Source organism: Elaeis guineensis, chromosome 1, assembly GCF_000442705.2.
Source record: "Elaeis guineensis isolate ETL-2024a chromosome 1, EG11, whole genome shotgun sequence".
Taxonomy (NCBI): domain Eukaryota; kingdom Viridiplantae; phylum Streptophyta; class Magnoliopsida; order Arecales; family Arecaceae; genus Elaeis; species Elaeis guineensis.
In genome coordinates this window covers 68,837,014-68,854,358 of record NC_025993.2, presented here as the reverse complement: position 1 = coordinate 68,854,358, position 17,345 = coordinate 68,837,014, and the positions used below count along the sequence as shown (strand labels likewise).

The window sequence follows — 17,345 nt, the reverse complement described above, 5'->3', positions numbered from 1 at the left end:
TTGAAACAAAATTGAAAATCCTTGAGTCCCAACTCTCAGGGATCCTCTCTCCTTGCGCACGCTCTAATGTGCATGATAAAATATCTCATGCAAAAGTGTTTTGGTGTGAGAATGTTTGTGTGAAAGAAAGGTGGGCATAGAAAGAAAGGGTGGGCGGTTACTCATTTGATGAGTCATTACCTCCTTCCTAATTTGAATTTGATTTAAATCAAGAGATAAAGAAAAGAAAGAAAGAGATCAAGGGATTTTGGAAAGTTTGTGGTGGCAACCTATCTCTTTACATGTTAAGAAAGAAGTGGGCATGAGAAAGAATCAGATTTGATTTTTTTCCTCACGCCACACCTCTTTTAGCATTGAAAATATTTGGATGCCCCATTTTTTTGTGGCGTGCAATAGTTGTGGACCTCCTCCAAAACCCTAATCCCCTCTTTCCTATAAAAAGGAGTCCAAAGGTTGGATGCCCACATGAGATGAGATTAATTTCTCTCTAGTGCCTAGCCATTTCCTCTTCCCTCTTCCTCTAGTTCTTCTCCATCTTTTAGAGTGTCTGTGAGATTCAGGAACGAAGCTACTTCAGTCATCAAAGAGAAGATCTTTGTAAGAGAGATGCACCCCGAGGAGATGACCTACCTCTGATCGAAATGAGTTCTCATGTGGATACCTATGGAGGCCGGGCATATACGCAGTTAAGGGAACTGTTCACATCCACGATCATCGACTACGGTATAGTTCAACCCACGCATGGTATTGAGATCTGATTTTAAATATTTATTTTTATTTTTAGACTATATGCACGTCATAGATCCAGATACGGGTAGATTATAGATATGATCTATTGCAAGAGGGGTTAAAGAGTTTAACCTATTAGAAAACGGATAGGGTTGCATGCATAGATTTCAAAATATTTTGAAACTATAATGAAAACAGATCTAGGTTAAATCCTTTAACCCTACATGCTATAGATTTAATCTACATCTACTCGAGTCTTAGATCTAAGACATGCATATAACTTAAAAATTAAAATTGAGATCGGATCTCAATACCTTGCATGGGCTGAAATATACCACAATCGATGATCTTGGATCTGAAGGTTCTTGAGCCACACACATATCCGATCTTTATAGGTATCCACCAGGATCAACTTTGAACCTTTCTTCTCATTGTAGATCCTTTTTCTCTAAGTAGGATCTTAGCCTTTTGAACCTTTGATCAATATTTGAACTTTGACTACAAACTCAATACTTGACCAATAGCCTTTCTCCTTGTTCTTGATGTAGAAGCAATCACCCTCACCTTTGGACGTGTGAAAAGATGGGATGCCCAACACTTGGGCATTAGAAAGAGAGGAAGAAGGGGAGACGGCGTGGAGAAGGAGAGAGAGATCTAAAATCATAAAAATTTATTTTTTTTTAAACCTTAGGAGACTATCTCCTTAAATAGGTTTTTTTTGATTCCAAATTATTATCCAATCGGGCTAAAAAGGTTAGTCCTTATCTCATAAGGTCACTTGCCTTTTAATCGATTGTCTTCCTAAGAAAACCAGACCTAATTGAAAAGGCCCTTACTTCAAAAGTCAAGTGGACGTGGTGCCCTCATCTTATAAGGCAAGATGAGGTGGCGCTGCATGATGTTTAAGGCAGGTAGTTGGGGTGCCAACTCTTGGCGCCCCCTTAGAGTTTTAAGTGCACAAGAGAGAGAGTGTGGCCTCTCTCTCTCTCCTTCTATGTCCAAATAAAAGAGAGGGCAGGCCCTTCTCTCTTTCTCTCGCCCACTCCAAGGGATTGCACCCCTTGGACTTTCCAAAAGGGGAGGCTTGTGCCTCATCTCTTCTTTTCAATAATTCCATGCCACATAAGGAAACAACAAGAGAGAAAATGAGGAGATTAGTTTGCCAACTAATTGGCTTGATCCAATCCTTTTAGTGAAGTGAATTTTAGTGCAGGGGTAAAACGGTAATTTTAAAACTTTTTCAAAATCACTATTTTTACAGTAAAAATTATTAATTAATCTAATTAATTAACATGTATAAACTCTACACAAGGATCTAAATATGATATATACATAGCATGCATTTAAATTTGAAATTCAAACTTCTACAGTAAATATTTTACTGTTATGTGTTCAAAATACATTATCTTTGTACGGATAGTCGATCATCGCAATCTGATATCGTCGGAAGGGTCTGATCATCGCAACGTAGCCACACAGTGTGTCTGGCCTCTGCAGATCATCCACACGATGCTCCCGGTCTGATCGGCTTCTCACGAATGCTAGTTCGTGGCTGAATCCTTTTGATGGTCGATGTTTATCGAACTCCTTTGATCTTGATCTGTCGACTCTTCGGATACTCCGGATCATCAGCAGATGCACTTGAGAGGTTGATGATGCTTTTTCTGAAGTTTGGTAGGTTCACGACACTCGTAGCTCACGTTCTCACTTCCCGAACCCTAAGCCAAAACTCTAGGGTACACTCCGAAAAAACTTGCGCCCACTTGTTTCTTTCTTTTCTCTCCTTTTCTTTTTTTTTCTCATGCAGGAAAGCTCTATCACGCCACCCTTCTCTCTCAGATGTTATGTGCTTATGTCCTATCTTATCTCCTTTTTAAAATGATGCAAGACCGCATCTTTGCAGCATTTTTACCGCATGAGAGGATAAAGATAAGTGGTTGTTCATTTGAATTCAAATCGAATTTGAATTCAAATGCAAAACAACCCATCCTTATCCACTCTTGGCGTGAGAAGAGAAGGGCATGGGCTCTCTTGTGCATGGATAATTTTCATGAGAAACTATTTCTTGTGTGGAAGAAGTGGCACACAAGATAAAAGGTGGGCGCAGAGATTTGTTATCCATTCGAATTCAAACATCTTTTGAATTTGAATGGCCAACCAATCTCATCCTTATCCATTCAAAATGGTGCACAAAGAAGGGGCGTGGGATGGCTTTTGCGTGGGAGAAAATTCATGAGAAATTATTTCTTGTGAATTCAAATGGGCGCAGATGAGTGAGGTGGCACAGGGAGAGAAATCAAGGTGGTTTGAACTCCAATTGAACCAACCTTATTTAAAATAGGTTAGACATAATTAGACTAAATTAAATTCAACACAATTAGGCTTAATTAGGCTTAATAAAATCCTAATCAAATCAAGAATTGACTAAGCCCAACCTCTGATCAGATCAGGGACAAAAACACCTTAGCGATTAGGTCAACACTTAACCTAATCGGGTCAAACCCAACTGAATCCAATTCAATTAGACTTGATCCAAAAATAATTAGTCAATCAAATTGAATTAATTAGCGATCAAATCACTAATTAAACTTTTCATAAATACTGAGTCCAAATTCGATGGGCAATCGGATATCAAAGTCCATCGATATAAAACCTTGATCGAAGAGTCCCAAACCAGTGGGACTCTTGACCCCGATACCCAAAATATGTGGTACTCGTGATCAGAGAATCCTGATTCTTGATCACAGAGTCTCAGACATATAGGACTCATAGTCCACGAGCATTAAGACTCTTCATCAGCCATCAGATCAGATAGGAATCTCTAATGTGTTTGACCCCGCAGGTTCGAACCTAAGTCGGTAGCACAGGAATCAATCCTTGTACTAATCGAAGTGACCATCTAACAATGGTATCCGACATCTGGATAGGTCGAATAGTCACAATCACAATACTCAGAACCTACGTGAATATGGTTACTATATAATTCATCCCTTTTGACCCCTGTGTTTGGGACGACTCAGGGTTAAACTGTCAACCCTGATCAGATCATCCGAATCATGCTCAACTCAAACAGTCCTGTGACTCCTCACTAGGACTACCTTGGCTAAGATTTTGCTAAATTAAAATATGACTGTACACAGCTCCTGAATTAGAGTGGTCAATCCCATCTTGACACACGCACCGATAAGTCAAGTACTTGACTACACCCAGCAGCCTTTTGTCACTGAATTAAAAATTCAGGTAGTCCAGTGCCTAAGTGCAGTGAGTTACTTGCAAGTTATCGTGGCGGTCTCAGATCGGAGGGATAGTTATACCCATATCCCATCGAAATAAATCTTGACAGCAGAAATAACTCCGGAGTCGATCACGTTCAGTGCAGATGTATCCTTACATCTCACCTGTATGCCATACGAGTGTCTCCACACTCCTTGGTTAAGAGGACAACCAATCCATATGGCATACAACGACCTATGCTTGATAAATGTTGTTGTCCTTGATTAACAACGTATCATTTGGTCGCGAATAGGTTTAAGGACTAAACGACAAATCCTCCTTTATCGAGTCTAAATAGTCCTAAGGACTTCATCACAACACAGGAGTTCATTAGAAGATGAAACAATTTGTAATGAAAGTACCAAAATAACTTTTATTTATTTATAATTTATATACTAATACAAGTAAGAGCACAACCGTCAACAGGTTGACGATTGGCTTTGGGACACTATTTCCAACAATCTCCCACTTGGCCTAAAGCCAATCGATGCAGTATCTAATACCCATCTTCGACTTGAAGTCATCGAACTCCTTCACTGCAATGGCTTTAGTGAATGGGTCGGCCAGATTCTTTTTTTCGTCGATCTTCTGAAGGTCAACGTCACCTCGATCCATGATTTTTCAGATGAGATGGTAGTGACGCAGAATATGCTTCGTCCGCTGGTGTGCCTTCAGTTCCTTCGTCTGAGCAATGGCTCCAGAGCTGTCACAGTAGAGCAGAACTGGACCAACAAGGGAGGATGTCACTCCAAGCTCGGTGATGAATTTTCTCAGCCACACTGCTTCTTTGGCAGCATCTGATGCAGCGACATACTTTGCCTCATAAACTGAATCAGCCACTGTGTGCTGCTTGAAACTCTTCCAGCAGACAGCCCCACCATTAAGGGTACAAATAAATCCCGACACACTCTTGCTATCATCGTGATCAGACTGAAAACTAGAGTCTGTAAATCCTATAAGTCTCAAGTTCGATTCACCATAAACAAGCCACTGGTCCTTAGTATTTCTTAAATACTTTAGGATGATTTTAACAACCTTCCAGTGATTCTTCCCTGGATCAGATTGGTATCTACTCACTACCCCTAGTGAGTATGCCACATCTGGTCGTGTACATGTCATGGCGTACATGATAGATCCCACTGCCGAAGCATATGGAATTCTACCCATACGCTCTCTCTCTTGAGGTGTTGTCGAACAATCCCTCTTCGAGAGAGAAATTCCATGGCCTATCGGTAGATAGCCTTTCTTGGAATTCTCCATGCTGAACCTCTTCAGCATAGTATCAATGTACGTGGACTGGGATAAGCCAAGCAACCTTTTAGATCTATCCCTATAGATCTTCATCCCTAGAATGTAGAAAGCTTCTCCCAAATCCTTCATGGGAAACTGTGATGACAGTCAAATCTTTATTTCCTGTAATACAGAGACATCATTCCCGATTAAGAGAATGTCATCCACATACAATACAAGAAATACTACTACTGGACCATTAGCGCACTTATAAATGCAGGGCTCTTCTCCGTTCTTAACGAAGCCATACGTCTTGATCGTCCTATCAAAACGTATATTCCAACTCTGGGATGCTTGCTTAAGTCCATAAATGGACCTCTGTAGCTTGCATACCTTAGACTCATCTGTGGATGTGAACCCTTCAGGTTGTATCATATACACCTCTTCGTCCAGCTCTCCGTTTAGGAAAGCTGTCTTCACATCCATCTGCCAGATTTCATAGTCCAAATGGACAGCTATCGCAAGCATAATCCGAATGGATTTGAGCATTGCCACAGGAGAAAATATCTCGTCATAGTCTATACCATAACATTGACGATATCCCTTGACAATCAGACGTGCTTTATAGGTCTCCACTTTTCCATCTGCGCCCCTCTTCCTCTTGAAGATCCACTTACACCCTATGGGTTTTACTCCTTCGGGTGGGTCAACCAATGTCCACACATCATTGACCTTCATGGACTCCATTTTAAATTTCATGGCCTTTAACCATTTTTCAGAGTCAGGTCTCTGCATTGCATCAATGTAGGTGATCGGATCCTCATCATTTTCATCAAGTTCGATAGGATCGCCGTCCCGGACCAAGAAACCATAGTATCTGTCCGATTGACGTGGTACTCTATCGATCGCCTTAAGGGTGCAAGAACAATGGGCTCCAGATCTGATCTCACCAAATCTGGTTCAGGTTCAGCTACTTGTGTCGATTTTTTCATTTGTCAAACTTTCTCAAGTTCGACCTTAGAGACAACAGTCCCTTCACCAAGGAACTTTTTTTCTAAAAAGATTGCCTTAAGGCTGACAAACACATTTTGCTCATCAGCTAGGTAGAAATAATATCCTTTGGTCTCTTTTGGGTATCCTATGAAATAACACTTGTCAGACCTAGGTCTAAGCTTTTCCGTAATTAAACGTTTAACATAAGTCGGACACCCCCAAACCCTAAGATGCGAGAGTACTGGCTTACATCTTATCTATATTTCATATGGCATTTTGGTTACAGACTTACTCGAAACTCTATTTAGAAGGTAACAAGCCGATTCGAGCATATATCCCCAGAGAGAGATCGACGACCAGCAAGCCCCATCATGGATTGAACCATGTCCAACAAGGTCCGATTCCTCCTTTCAGACACACCATTATGCTGTGGTGTTTCAGGAGGAGTTCACTGAGAGAGAATCCCATTCTCCCCAAGATATGTCAGAAACTCATTGAAAAGGTATTCACCTCCTCGATCAGATCGAAGAGTTTTAATACACTTTTCAATTTATTTTTCTACCTCATTTCGGAATAGTTTGAACATTTCAAACGACTCCGACTTATGCTTCATTAAGTAGACATACCCATACCTCGATAGATCGTCTGTGAAGGTTATAAAGTAAAAATATCCACCTCTTGCACTTGAGCTCATGGGTCCACATACATCAAAATGTACCAGACCCAAGAGTTCACTGGCTCGCTCACCTTTTCCAGTAAAAGGTGACTTGGTCATCTTTTCAAGAAAACATGACTCATAGGTTGGAAGTGATTCACAATCACCAACTTCAAGAATTCCTTCTTGAGTTTATCCTGTTCTTATTGATATGACCTAGCCTACAGTGCCAAAGGTAGACTTCTGACACATTATCTATTCTAGAGCATTTATCGAAGGTTTGAACTACATTAACAGGCTATGATAGTAGGTAAATTCTATTATTTAGTTATCCAACAAACATTGTAACACCATTCAAAATGATATTGCAAATATTTTTTTTTATTAAAAATTCATAACCGTATATGGCCAAAAGACCTACAGAAATAATATTTAATAAAAAGCTTAGACGATAGTGACATTCACTCAGAATTTCATTACGAGAATTGATTACAAGGTTCATGATTCCTAAAGCTAGAACTGGAACTTTGCTTCCATCTCCAACGTCCAGGAACCTCTCGCCTTCATCAAATCTCTTACTGACCTGCAGACCCTGCATCGAATTACAGATATGATAAGGGCTTCCGGTATCCAATACCCAGGCAGCAGTATCACAAATGAAAAAGTTGCAATGTGTTATCATATAGTTACCTTGCTTCTTCTTCGGCCTGTTCGGGTCCAGGGAGGCAATGTATAGAGGATAGTTCCTCTTCCAGTGCCCCTGCTTCTTGCAAAAGAAGTACTCCACCTGGCTCTGATCGGGCTTGCGCTTCTTGGTCTGACCCTGTGTAGACGTCCCAGCATGCAGCTGCACCTTCTTGTTCTTCTTCTTCTTGTTCTTCTTCCCTTTCTTAAAGGGTCGACGACCAGAAGAAGACCTTCCCACAAAATTCACTGACTCCTTATGGAGCTGGTGATCCTTCTCAAAGTTCTGCAGCAACCCCAACAAGCCGTGGTAGTTCACTGCAGGCTTTGTCATCCGAAAATGAGTAAGGAAGGGGAGGAAGGACTTGGGCAAAGAATTAAGAATCGCATCCTTACTGAGCTGCTCGTGCAAAGGAAAGCCCAGTTTATTTAGGCGCTCAATCATTTTGATCATGTACAATACATGATCGGTGATTGAGGCCCCATCCATTCGAGTATTGAAAATGGCACGACTAGTTTTGTGCCTTTCAATGACGTCAGGCGTGCCAAAGGAGTCGTTCAACATTTGAAGCATCTCCTACGGCTGGGCGTTCTCGAATCTGTGGCTGAACTCATCATTCATTGTCGCCAGCATTATGCACCGAATGATGGTGCGATTGTTGAGCCACTTCTGGTAAGTATCTCGGACCGTCTCTCTAGTGTTCAGGGCTGGCTCCTCAGGTGCCGGATCCGTTACTACATAAAGGATCCGCTCATGCTTAAGGATGATTTTTAGTTTTCGATACCAGCTATCGAAATTAGGTCCCATGAGCTTGTCATTATCTAATAATGATCGGAGCGATCGGATAGTGGCCATAGCTGCATAAAGAAAAACCAGACCTTTATTAGTATATAAATTATTAATACTAAAGACTTGGACTTTAGTCTAAAGTTTCTCCTAGTATTTTTACGAACTGGTAGCCTCAACCTCCAATTCGAAGAATTACTTTAATTCCTTAGTGGGTACTAGAATCCATACAGACCACACACGAGCCCAACTTTGGTTGGTCAAACCATGTGCATTTATGGATAGGTTCATAACCAGTTGTTTCTCCAAACAACTTCTAGTAATTAATTTTGCCCTAGAATCTAATCAGTAGGCTTTGGCCTCCACTGAAAAGATCTGGTTAGGTCCAACTATTAACATGACTTGATTTGGTGAATCAGACCAATAAATGATCAGGTCCGTCTTTGGCCGGCCAACCTGACCACCATCAGAAAGACTCAACCAAATGATCATATTATGAATGATAATTCTATTAGTCAATAAGCACCAGGCCTTTGGGCCTCTAGTGGTTATTAAACTAATGGACTCATTATCACTCACTTAATGGGAGGCTATGAGTTAGTTATCACTTTAACTTAATCATTTTAGGGACCTAATAATTTTGAGGATTTTATTAAAGGATAGTAGAGAAGAAATTAACCAGCTAATTTCAATCCTCCCACTGACTTCACCAAGTCAGATTAAAAAAAAAATTAATTAAAGTCGGTATTAGGAGCACCTAAATCAGTCACACTGATTTACCTAATGATATGGGTGAGCCCTAATCACCAAGTGATCTAATCAAAACCTAACTCACCAGGTTAGCCAGGTAAGTGAGATCAGTGGTGGGGATATGCCATTAACTCGTCAGAGATCGAATCAATGCGAGTAGCTCCCACTTAAGAACCACTGGTCAAACTGCCGAACTTACCTTAGACACCAACCAGTTCATTAGTTTTAATTTGATCAACTTAGTAAATAGGATTCCACTGCGTAGCCATGAATTAAGTCCATCTTGGTCTAGTTAAAGACATGGACCCATTCAACTACAACTATTGGAGTTGAGTCTAGAGTATCCTTGACCTAATCTAATTCAATTTTTGATTAGATTTGATCAATTACTCTAATTTAGTCTATTTCTTTAAACTAACCTTAGGTCTAACCCAATTATGGACCTAATCCATTTAACCCATTGACCCACAAGTTTATGCAATTGTCTTAGGTCTTAATTCATAATTCTAGACCAACTTGACAACACTTAATTCTTTTAATTAAGTATTTGGACTGATGGGTCAGGATTTGGTATTTAAAAAATAATTTTCAAATTTGAATAGTTTTATTTTCTATTCATCAAATATGTTGACTCATTTCACAAACAGATCAGCACATTTCATAAACAGTAATCCTATTGTTAATTACATAACAGAAAATAACTCAATCAAAATAAATCATGAATATTCTTTTAGATCTAATCTAACACATTCATGATAAATTTTACAATTGAATATTTATAATTAAGTCCTTTCGCTGCTTCATCTGCATGGGATATAATTACAGCGGCACCCCTACCGCCATAGGAGAACCCCATCGAATGGAAGGAGAGGACTTTTAAACCTTACTTTTCTCCTATGATCGGACGACCATGGCAACCAACCCAATTAGACTACTTGCTACTTGGATCAAGTATATCTAAATATACCAATTTTAAAATTTAAATTTTAAATTTTAAATTTCAAATTTTAAATTTTGAATTTTAAATTTCAAATAAATTTTAAATTTCAAATTTTTGAATTTCAAATTTTGAATTTTAAATTTTGAATTTTAAATTTAAAATTTTAACCAAATTTCAAATTTTAAATTTTGAATTTCGAATTTCAAAATTCAAATTTTAAATTTTGAATTTTAAATTTTTGAATTTTGAATTTTGAATAAATTTTAAAATTTAAATTTTAAATTTAAACTTTTAGATTATAACTTAATCTACACATGCAAATATATATATCATATTTTAGAACCCACTCTGATACCATTTAAAGTGAATTTTAGTGCAGGGATAAAACGATAATTTTAAAACTTTTTCAAAATCATTATTTTACAGTAGAAATTATTAATTAATCTAATTAATTAATATGTATAAACCCTATACAAGGATCTAAATATGATATATACATAGCATGCATTTAAATTTGAAATTCAAACTTCTACAGTAAATATTTTACTGTTGTGTGTTCAGAATACATTACCTTTGTGTGGGTAGTCGATCGTCGTAATCTGATCACCGTCGAAAGAATTTGATCATTGCAATATAGTCACATAGTGTGTCTGGCCTCTATGGATCATCCACACGAAGCTCCCGATCTGATCGGCTCCTCACGAATCTAGTTCGTGGCTGAACCCTTTTGATGGTCGATGTTTATCGAACTCCTTTGATCTTGATCTGTCGACTCTTCGGATGCTCTGGATCATCAGCAGATGCACTTGAGAGGTTGATGATGCTCTCTCTGAAGTTTGGTGGGCTCACGATACTCGTAGCTCACGTTCTCATTTCTCGAACCCTAAGCCAAAACCCTAGGGTACACTCTAAGGAAACTTGCGCCCACCTGTTTCTTTCTTTTCTCTCCTTTTCTTTTCTTTTCTCATGCAGGAAAGCTCTATCATGCCACCCTTCTCTCTCAGATGTTATGTGCACACGCCCTATCTTATCTCCTTTTTAAAATGATGTAAGACCGCGTCTTTGCAGCATTTTTTACCGCATGAGAGGATAAAGATAAGTGGTTGTTCATTTGAATTCAAATCGAATTTAAATTCAAATGCAAAACAACCCATTCTTATCCACTCTTGGTGTGAGAAGAGAAGGGCGTGGGCTCTCTTGTGCATGGATAATTTTTATGAGAAACTATTTCTCATGTGGAAGAAGTGGCGCACAAGATAAAAGGTGGGTGCAGAGATTTGTTATCCATTCAAATTCAAACATCTTTTGAATTTGAATGGTCAACCAATCTCATCCTTATCTATTAAAAATGGCACACAAAGAAGGGGTGTGGGATGGCTTCTGTATGGGAGTAAATTCATGAGAAGTTATTTCTCGTGAATTCAAATGGGCGCAGATGAGTGAGGTGGCGCAGGGAGAGAAATCAAGGTGGTTTGAACTCCAATTGAACCAACCTTATTTAAAATAGGTTAGACACAATTAGACTAAATTAAATCTAACATAATTAGACTTAATTAGGTTCAATAAAATCTTAATCAAATCAAAAATTGACTAAGCCCAATCTCTGATCAGATCAGGGACTAAAATACCTTAGCGATTAGGTCAACACTTAACCTAATCGGATCAAACCCAACTGAATCCAATTCAATTGGACTTGATCCAAAAATAATTACTCAATCAAATTGAGTTAATTAGTGATTAAATTACTAATTAAATCTCTCATAAATACTGAATCCAAATTCGATGGGCAATCGGGTATCAAAGTTCATCGATATGAAACCTTGATCGAAGAGTCCCAAACCAGTGGGACTCTTGACCCTGGTACCCAAAATGTGTGGTACTTGTGATCAGAGAATCCTGATTCTTGATCACAGAGTCTCTGACACATAGGACTCATAGTCTATGAGTATTAAGACTCTTCATCAGCCATCAGATCAGATAGGAACCTCTAATGTGTGTGACCCTGCAGGTTCGAACCTAAGCCGGTAGCACAGGAACCAATTTCTGTACTAATCGAAGTAACCATCTAGCAATGATACCCGATGTCTGGATAGATCGAATAGTCACAATCGCAACACTCAAAACCTACGTGAATATGGTTACTGTATAATTCATCCCTTTTGACTCCTGTATTTAGGACGACTCAGGGTTAAACTGTCAACCCTGATCAGATCATCCGAATCGTGCTCAACTCAAACAGTCCTGTGACTCCTCACTAGGACTACCCTGGCCAAGATTTTGCTAAATTGAAATACGACTGTACACAGCTCCTGAATTGGAGTGGTCAATCCCATCTTGACACACGCACCGACAAATCAAGTACTTGACTACACCCAGCAGCCTTCCATCACTGAATTAGAAATTCAGGTAGTCCAGTGCCTAAGTGCAGTGAGTTGCTTGCAAGTCACCATGGTGGTCTCAGGTCAGAGGGACAGTTATACCCATATCCCATCGGAACAAATCTTGATAGCAGAAATAGCTCCGGAGTCGATCACATTCAGTGTAGATGTACTCTTACATCTCACCTGTATGTCATACCAGTGTCTCCACACTCCTTAGTTAAGAGGACAACCAACCCATATGGTACACAACGACCTATGCTTGATAAACATTGTTGTCCTTGGTTAACAACGTATCATTTGATCGCGAATATATTTAAGGACTAAACGACAAATCCTCCTTTGTCGAGTCTAAATAGTCCTAAGGACTTTACCACAGCATAGGAGTTCATTAGAAGATGAAACAATTTGTGATGAAAATATCAAATAACTTTTATTTATTTATAATTTATATACTAATACAAAAAAGAGCACAACCGTCAACAGGTTGACGATTGGCTTTGGGACACTATTCCCAATATTTAGGCTCTTAAATAGGTGCCCAACTAAACCCAAATCAAAATAAATTTAGATTAGGTTCAAGGCTATGGACTTGATTTAATTTTTATCTAATAAGGAATTGAAGTCCAGAGAAGAATTGGATTTAACCATGTGCTAGCATGGTTCTCTTGAATCCAATAAGATTTCACTAAATCTTAATCTAATTAGAACTTCATAAGTTCAATTGGTTAATTCAAGATTAATCCTTCAATGTGTGATCCCATATATTCCATTCTATCTGGTAGTGAGATATATTATGATCTCCATCATAATATCATCGAAACTCCTTTCGATGGGTTGAAATAATTTCAACTCTACCCTTTGAAGATCATCGATCATCAAGATGATGCTCGATGAGTCTCATAATCCATCAATGACATCTAACATTATGTAGTGGCAATCCAGTAGAATGAAAGTATGAATTCCTATGTGTAGTTATCGTATGATTCAGTCTATCTATTATGAGTCTCGACTTGACGAAGGTCATAGAGAACTCGTCAGATTCCATCATTAGTCATATACTATATTGGCTCGACTCCAGTTCACTTTGGAATCCCGTGGAAACTCTTTTCCAATATTCACACTTACTTTGATCAAAAACTTTCGAAACTCAGTCTTACAAATCGTATAGAACTTCTCTTTTGCTACCAAGATTGATAGATTTCTTATAGGTGCATCCTACTCCTAACAGCGAACCTAAATCTATTATAGCCAACATACACAGCAAGGACTCGAATGGGTAGGAACCAAAAGAACATGCAGTCAAACTTAGTTGCCTCACTATGAATAGCCAATGACACCGTAGGTTAAAGAACCACTCACACACTGCAGCATCATGATAACTACTAATGAGTGAGTAGACATCCAAGTGATTTCTCGTATTGATCACACTCAATACAAGTTATTCTTTAACAACCACCTGCACTCTCATCCTAGTGTTTCTACATTGTAGATCTGAGACTCATCTACCAATAATAGAGATGAACAGTGCACCGATCTTAAATGGATTGATCACTATCCTTCATGACAATCTTTTGATCGAGTGCATTTAGAAACTAACCACTAATAATATATATTGATAAACACTTAATTTAAGTCATTTAAACAGAAAATCTTATTTAATTTATTTTATTTATTAAGAATTTGATGCTTCTTTTTATGTTTTACAGAAAAGATGATCGTCGATACAAAGAATCCGATTCATAGATTAAAAAGATTTAAGTTTGAAAAAATTTGGACTTAAAATAAAATTAAAATAAAAGAAAGATGCATCCGATATTATAGAAAATGAAGATACTATGCAAGGAATCCAAAAGGATATAGATGTCATTATGAAGAAACTTTTGTTTCTTTTTGGAATAGATAAAGAATGTTTCACGTGAATAATGCTCTGGGCGCATGAAGTCAAAACAAAAGATCTGGGTGCGCGTTACGTGAATTCAAAAGAAGAAATATGTGAATTCAAAAGAAGAAAGGATGTAGGACGTGCGCGTGAACGTGGGCGCGCATGAACGTGTGGACGCGGGCAGGACGAAATGGACGCGGCGCGGACGCGGGCAGGACGCGGAATGCGTGAGGAATGGATGCGGCATGAGCTCGTGGGCGCGCGGGTGAGCGTGGATGTGGGCGGGACGGACGCAAGCAGGCGCGCACCGCAGACACAGTGGCGAGCAAATTAAAGGAAAAAATTTTTATTTGGAAATACCTCAAGTGAAAAAATTTGTATTTTTTAGTCCCACATCGGAAAATCATGTAAAACTCCTCTCTCCTAATACCTATAAAAAGGCTTTTGTACTCCCATTAGAGGGAGAGCCCAGAAATTCTTCTAGAGCCTTGCATAGAGGAATAGAAAGGGACTACTTCATGAGCAGCTAGGCTAGCAGTCTCGGGAGTGGAGAAGAAATTTTGTAACGACACAAAGATGGTTTATTGTTCTAAACTTTTCTGTATTTCTTTATATGCAATAAAGATTATGCTTTTTATTTAAATTGTCATGGGTTCTTTATTTGCTCTCCTTTATATGTTTTTATTTATACTTTCTTGTTAGATTAATATTAGGAACAATTTTTACTTTCCGGAGACGCACCGTGATCTACGGATACGGGGCGTGCCGAGGAAAGAAGAGTTATTTACCTAATACTTTCCAGAGATGTGCCGTGATCTACGGGTACGGAGCGTGCCGAGGAAAGACATGTATTTTTCCTAAGATTAATCGCATCCATTTAATAAAAAAAGAAAAGAGATACAACTCTGCTAGTGCAAAGTAATTCAAAACTCCCGAGCTCTTTATTTTCTAATTACCTCAATTTTAAGATAATTTATTTTCTAAATCAAAAACAACGTTTCTTTCTTTTATCTTGCAATCTCAACTTAGCCCAAGGTCTCTAAGGATACGATCTCGACTTATCCTACCTACGTAGTGAGTAGAGTTATTTTTGGTGCTATCAACGACTACGCATCAAATTTTGGCACCATTGCCGGGGAACTTGGTACGGTTGAATTAAAAAAATGAAATTTTTTTTTTAAAAAAAAAATGCTTTTCAGTTTCTATTTCTCGCTCTAATTTTTTTCAGTGCTTTCTAGCTAGATAATCTTATTTGCATAATTACATAATTACCTTGCATAAATAATTTACTACTTTTTAATCTTAGAAATTTTTCTGCTTAGAATAATTTACTATTTTTTATAACCTAGTGATTTATTATTTTTTAGACTTAATCACTTAAATTTATTTTCTTGCAAAACTAAAAAAAATTAAAAAAAAATATATATATAAAAAGATAAAACTATAAACTAAAAAAAAAAAAGAAGTCACTGACATTTCATAACACTTAACTAAAATAGCGTAACCTCAAATATAAAAATTTCTAACCTGATTGGACACCTTGTTTCCTTGCATTGCATCTCCATAATTAATCTTAAGGGCAATAACCCATTAACCAGATAAGGTGGGGATTTGATCACCCTTCCTTGGCCCACAAATCACTCCCTTGCATTTGCATAACCTAGACCTTAATTTAAAATCAACTAGACGTCAGCCCTAGGAATTTCGAGCTCAATAGGATAAGAAAGCTCTAGAGTTGAACCGAGTGCGGATTGGTTAATTGCTCGGTGTCTAAGGCAAGTGGTTAAAGAAAGTGATTTTCAATTGGTTCCGTTGACTGACCTGGCCAACTCAGTTGGTGTCTAAGGAAAGCAACGAGCAGGGAACCTCCCACATCTTACGCTTACCTGGCCGAGTCAGTTAGTCAGTCTTGAGCTTGGAGTGCTCAAAGACGGTCTTGAAAGTTAGGAGTTGTCTAGATCTAAGTTAACCTTAGGATAGAGAGTCTATGATTGTTTAAGTTGATTGTAATTAACATCTAAACATTAACTAATTTCTCCCTTTTCATAGATTTAAGATTCTTAGGTTCTTCTCTTTAGATTTTCTTCATTCTTTTCTCACTGTATTATAAAAATATATATTATAAAAAGAAAATTTTTTTTGTGTTTGCTCTACAGTATAATTGTAAGGTGTATGCTTGGCCGTAGATCGTTACGATCAGAAATTCAACTTTTTGATCCAGAAATAGAAAGAACCTTTAGAGCCAACAGACGTAAAAATATGGACCGAAATCAGGAGAATGATCCACCCAAGCAATTGAAGGAGTACTTTACTCCTTCCACATATACCTACTCTCCTTGTATTCAAGTGCCCCCTATGGAGGCCACTCAATATGAAATTAAGTCCAGTATAATCCAAATGTTACCTTCATTTTATGGACTTAGTAATGAAGACCCTTATAAACATCTTGAAGAATTTCTTGAGATATGCTCAACTGTCAAAATTCACAACTTCTCCGATGATGCTCTTAGGTTGAAATTATTCCCTTTTTCACTTAAGGACAAAGCCAAATATTGGCTACATACTTTGGATTCCATGACTATATCAACCTGGGACCAGCTGCAAGGAGAGTTTCTCAAGAAATATTTTTCCATAGGAAAAACTAATCAAATAAGGAAAGCCATAACTAGTTTTTCCCAATTAGATGGAGAAATGTTTCATGAAATATGGGAGAGATTAAAAGACCTTATTAGAAAATGTCCCCACTATGCTGTACCCAAGTGGCAGTTAATCCAATATTTTTATGATGGGCTCTCTGAAAGACATCGACAAATGGTCGATGCATCATGCGGTGGGATATTTATGCTGAAAAGTGGGGATGAGGCATGGCAACTGTTTGAAATTTTAAGTGAAAATTCATTACATCATATGTCTGCCTCTATTAGAGATAAACCCATGTTAAACCCAAAAAGAGGTGGAATATATGAAGTAGGAAATGCCATAGATATCCATCAAAAGGTAGATGAACTGTCCCAAAAATTAGATCGTCTTCTAAATACCGG

At 38.2% G+C, this 17,345-nt stretch overlaps 1 non-coding gene across 1 annotated transcript; it reads right to left on the bottom strand.

Annotated features, from left to right (window-relative positions):
• Positions 1 to 16,950: 16,950 nt before the first annotated feature.
• Positions 16,951 to 17,056, bottom strand: LOC140854953 (small nucleolar RNA R71). The gene has a single exon (XR_012138046.1). It is a non-coding gene; the product is annotated as a small nucleolar RNA R71 (small nucleolar RNA).
• Positions 17,057 to 17,345: the final 289 nt, after the last annotated feature.